General features: G+C 39.9%; 1 protein-coding gene across 2 annotated transcripts in view; it reads right to left on the minus strand.

Annotated features, from left to right (window-relative positions):
* Window positions 1-5,291: 5,291 nt before the first annotated feature.
* Window positions 5,292-5,823, minus strand: part of stox2a (storkhead box 2a) — a 142,218-nt gene continuing 141,686 nt past the window's right edge. For both annotated transcript variants that reach the window (XM_060926593.1, XM_060926594.1), the window contains exon 4: window positions 5,292-5,823. This exon is cut by the window's right edge and continues 500 nt beyond it. The gene's annotated coding sequence lies outside the window, so the exon portion shown is untranslated.

Raw genomic sequence — 5,823 nt, forward strand, 5'->3', positions numbered from 1 at the left:
AAATCAGTTTAAACAGACTGTCGGGGGAAATGGGCAAGATATAATAAATAAATAAATAAATAAGAAAGAAAGAAAAAATGAAATGCAGATTGTAGCTGTAATGATTATGGACAGATCTTTTCTCTGAGATATCAGGTATTAAATATGAATTGGTTTTAAATATTACAGGCAGTATTTCACTTATTAATCTTTAAAAAATGAAATATTATATTCATATTTATTAATAATAATAGTTACTGAATTATTTTGAGCATATTTGTGCAATCACATGCTTCTTTCAGAAGAAGAAGAAGAAGAGGCATTTCTCAATGTTTTATCCATCTAGATGCATTTAGTGATGCAAAGTTATGAACTAGATGATAATAATAATAATGAAGAAAGAAAGAAAGAAAGAAAGAAAGAAAGAGGATTAAAAGTCCCAGTGTTGTGTAGAGTGCTGTATAAAATAAGTAGAAGACACTTCTGTCAAAAATGGAATTAAATTCTTTAAAAAATTCAGTATTTATTATTTTTCGAGTCGTTTTAGTTTCGAAGTCCCTCGCTGCAGTGAAATGTTCACAATCAGCCGACGCCCGGTCCCGCCTTCCACACAGGTGGAGGAGGGAGTGAGGTGTGTGTATGTAGATGGAGTTTTGGAGAGAGTGTGTGTGTGTGTGTTCATGGTTAAAGCCTTCAGATACTTGTTGGAGTTCAGATGCTAGATAAACAATCAAACATTTAAACAGAAGGAACTTTTTTCTTCCTGTGGTTTGGACTCTCGACTCCCACAGACTGTGATTTTAATCTTTAATCAGAGGTTTAATAAAATCACAGAGGCCTGAGGTCAAACCACAAGCTTTACGATTCAGACCTGAGTTTTATAAATGCGGTTTTTACACTGATATGAAGCTGTTATCACTGTTTTAACAAGTCACTGGTTTGAGACTCGACTGTTATATCATCAGATGTGAGCGTTACACACACACACACACACACACACACACCTTACACACACTGTAAACACAACAACAACAAGGATAGATCACTCCCTGTTTTCATTACGTTATTACACAGCTCATTTGAATACTGGAGTCTGATTGGTCAATTCCAGAATTCAGCGTTCTGTTATTTCTCTTTCTGTGGCTCTCGTCATTAACAGACGCAATAGAATCATTTTTAAGTCAATATTTTGTCATGTAATAATCAGGATAATGTACAGCCCACTGGTCATTATCATGAAATAAAACCCTTCAGGGTGATTAAAGACCCTGCCCCGTCCTGTCAGGGTTTATTTCCCAGTCATGACCCTCTTGCTGCACACCGTCCCTGACACCATCCTAACACTAACCTGCTTCAGTTCTGTTCATGAGACACAGAAGAGAACCCACTAACTGTCTTATCCTGTACCCATGAGCTAACAGACGTTTCTGATTGCTGATTGGCTGTCATCGTTTTGACTGACGGAGAAGAGGATCCAGCCGTCCCTCCCACAATGATGCTGTTGAATGTAATTTAATTATAATGTGATAAGAGAGAAAAAGGGTAAAAGTAATCAGTGAAGTGAATTTGCCAGTAAAGCACGTGTTCCGTTCATGGAGGTGACGTTTACTGTGAGGAGATTTTTATTAACATTTATGGAAGGATTTATTATTATTATTATTTTTGTCTTATTAACTTCAAGCGAAGGAATAAACAGAGGCTGATGAAGGAACGACTGTTTATCGCTGCTGTAACATCGGTGACAACAGGAAATAACTTGTTTATGGGATACTGACTATCTGGGATAGTAACTACAAACAGATTAAAAAGTATAACGTGTCGTTGATTAATAAATGAAAACCGTAATCTTGGGAAACTGCTGCTGTATCAGAGGAATAAAACACTCAGGATGGGATGTTGGTTTAGAACTGAGGAACCCTGTGACACTGTAAACCAATGCATTTACAGTGTGTCAACTGTAACATTGCTAATGCTAACAAACAAACAAACAAACAATAAAAAATACTTACAAAGTGCTAAAAAGAGTTCTGTGCGCTAAATATACAATGTGTAAACATGTATGAATGGGCGTATAAATGAGACCGTCGATGATGGTGTAGCTCACTCCGGCCCCGTCTAGTCCAGAAGGAACGCTCTAAAGTGGGACATCTCGCGCAATAAATGTTGCGAGCTATATACATTATATACATGCTGTATATAGAAGCAATATCCACCCTAGGAATACCGACCTATTTACCAGAAAGAATCCAAAATGGCGAGGAATCGACCGAGAAGAAGCGATTTTTGTTGAACTGCTGTTGAACATTAAGGCTTAATTAGTCCATAAGTGGGCGGCACAGTGGCGTAGTGGTTAGCGCTGTCGCCTCACAGCAAGAAGGTCCGGGTTCGAGCCCCGTGGCCGGCGAGGGCCTTTCTGTGCGGAGTTTGCATGTTTTCCCCGTGTCCGCGTGGGTTTCCTCCGGGTGCTCCGGTTTCCCCCACAGTCCAAAGACATGCAGGTTAGGTTAACTGGTGACTCTAAATTGAGCGTAGGTGTGAATGTGAGTGTGAATGGTTGTCTGTGTCTATGTGTCAGCCCTGTGATGACCTGGCGACTTGTCCAGGGTGAACCCCGCCTTTCGCCCGTAGTCAGCTGGGATAGGCTCCAGCTCGCCTGCGACCCTGTAGAAGGATAAAGCGGCTAGAGATAATGAGATGAGATGAGATAGTAGAAGCTATATGCACCCCAGGCAGACCTACCTTCCTGCCAAAAAGAATAAAAATCGGTGAAGAATTGAGAGAGAAGAAGCGATTTTCGTGAAATGTGGATGACGCCGGACGGACGATGGACAACACATAATGGCATAAACGCATCACCTGTCGGCTGGATGAGCTAATAATAATAATAATAATAATAATAATAATAATAGATACTAATATGAAGTTCTCAATAAATGAATGTTAAGTTTTGACTTGAAAAGAGAGAGGGAGTCACGAGATCTAATGTTGATGATGTGTTCCCAAAGTGAGGTGCAGCTCCAGCTAAAGAACAACAGCTGTATGCCTTAAGATGGAAATCCAGTGGCTTTAAAAGAGCAGCATTTGAAGACCTCAGTGTTCTTGTTGGGATGTAGAGCTGTAGAACATCAGTGATATCATCATCATCATCATTTGGCCACTCCGGTCGAGATGCCCCGAACAACCTCACTCCACACCCTCCGGCCCGTCATCGCATTAGCAAGATCCGCCCTGTCAATTCCCAAATCTGTCGCAATCACATCTGGGAATGTTGTTTTCCTTGAATGGACAGGGCCACTTGGTTTCCAGAAAAGGAGGGACTGACGATCTCGCCCTTTGCTCATTGGCAGTGACTGGTGAACTGGAGACGGCACTTTGTCAGTGTCTGGAAGATCGGGGGAAGTTTACCCTACAGTATATATCTGTCCCGTCTAGCCGCTGTTGTCACACAGTTAGCGTCCACGTCTCAGATCCATAAAGAAGGATCGGCTCAATCAACGTTTCACACAGATAGAGCTTCTTCTCATTGGCAAAGCTAGAGTGCAGAGAGAGCTCGTTACATGCCGCCACACGAATGCTTTATGAGATTTCCTATCCTTTTGGGAATCTGTAATGTAAGACCCAAGGTATTTGAAGTCATTGATTGCTTGATACTTGCGCCTCAGAGTGATTGTAGCTCGTGAGGGTTGAAGCTTGTGCAGATGTACTCCGTTTCGCTTTCACTGAAGTGTAGACCCATTACACATATAACCAGGCACAAGGCCACACAACCCTCTGAAGGCCAGAAGTAGGATCTTGAAGTGGATACTTTTCTCTACTGGTAACCAATGAAGCTGCTGAAGTACTGGACTGATCTGGTCCCGTTTACGTGTGCATGCCAGAAACCGAGCAGCGACATTAAGGACGGATCTTCGAGCAGCTACACATTCAATATAAATAAAAACAAGCAGCAGTGTTCTTTCTACAGATCACATTGAATGAGTGGATGGTGAGATACTGTACGATCGCAAAGTTAAACAGAGGAAGTGATCTGTCACAACTGTTGTCATGGTGATGAAATGGATTTGGGAAACGCCCACATCTGATCAGCGACTTTAGTGTCTACATTCCGGGGAAATACACACTGTTTTTTTTTTCTTGAAAATTAATGCTAATTAACAGTTATTCCACAAAATTGAGTCATACATGAGCTGATAGTCGACGAGGAGCGTAGCACCGAGTTCACTATAATCCATGTACGACGAGATTGAGTGGAATAACTGTTTTATTCTCTCCACATTCACTGGATTTTGAGAAACAGAGCATTTTTATTTATTGTAAATTTGATAAATAAAAACTTTATACAAAACGCCCGACAAAATCATTTCCGCTTAGAATGTAAAGAAGCTGGCGAAATGACAGGAGCGATTTGTGAAAAATGTGATAATAATAATTCTTGAAAATTTTTAAAAAGATATGTTCTTACCATCAAATACTTTTATTCCATATTTTGTTGCTTTTTTTTGTATTTTTTTGGAGTTTTGTTTTCGAGTAGTTTTTATTTTGTCCACAGTTGGTTCAGCAACACGCGCCGCCATTTTGTTTTTCTTCTTCTTTAGGGTTTTGTGGTGGCTGGCAAACCAATTTAAAGGTGCATTACTGCCACCGACTGGGCTGGAGTGTGGAACAGGAGATATTTGGGGTGAAAAAACCCTATATTCTTTTAGCCATTTCTGTTTCTTTTAAATACTTGATAACAAAGCTGCCATTTTGTTTTTCTCTACTCATGGTATATGAGTTGATATCTGAATAGTACAGTAGCCAATCAGAGCACGTGATTGCTCATATCCGGCGAATGTGGAAAGAATAATAAATCAATATCAATTTAGCAGATGGTTTTGTAGTTAGTGAAATTATTCGTCATTTTAACACTACAGCTTTACCGATGAGGCCTCCAGTTAGGAAAAAGTGACCTTTAGTGCAAAAAATGATACCCAGAGAGTGAAGGAGTGAAGGAGCTCTGCGCACCAAGTCAAGTGAAGTAAAAAGTGACAGCAGTGACAGCAGTGACATGGTGAAGTTTCCGTGTCCTGTAAATCTGTTTAGGACATGGAGCCGACTTTGCGGCCCTTTACCCCCCCACACGTTCAGAAACACACAATGGACGTCATAAATGCTGGAACCTGATTCACCGATTCATAACATGAAGCTGGAATTAAAAAGCTCTTGGATGTGTAAATAAACGTGTAAATAAACGTGGAGAACCGGCTCCTGAGCACATATGACTCCAGATATATTTTTCTCCCCCTAACAGAGTAACTCTTCATGACCTGAGATTAAATGTCAGATAGAAACTTTAATGAAACAGGTAAATCCGTTAAGTGATGTACAGTCACACACGTTACACACTTTGCCTCGTCTGGGATTTCAACTGAAAAAGGAAAAAAAAAAAAAAGTCAACAGTCCTCATGTTTTTTTAAACCCTAAATGAATCCTTTAATTTCAGAATAAGTTTGTTTTCTTTTATAGTAAGTCAATCTAAGTACTATTTCTTTATTTTTTTTAATAAGCAATATGAAAAGTATGACTCCAGTTCTTATTACTTTATCAGCAGAGCTAACGCCGTCATGAACAATGACTTTATTTCTCTGGTTTTTATCATACAACATGATGAATCGTGAAATTTCATGTTGAGATCTCATACCGGCTTGGTTCCGTGTGACATTCGGATTTCTGATCTCTTTCAAACTGTCGGGATCCTCGTGTCAGAGTGCAATCCATCAGGAGGATGGAAAAAAAACCCAAAACAACAATTATTACTGAGGAAAAAAACAAAACAAAACCATGAGCAGATACTTCGAGACTATC

Source organism: Neoarius graeffei, chromosome 7 (assembly GCF_027579695.1).
Source record: "Neoarius graeffei isolate fNeoGra1 chromosome 7, fNeoGra1.pri, whole genome shotgun sequence".
Classification (NCBI taxonomy): Eukaryota; Metazoa; Chordata; class Actinopteri; order Siluriformes; family Ariidae; genus Neoarius; species Neoarius graeffei.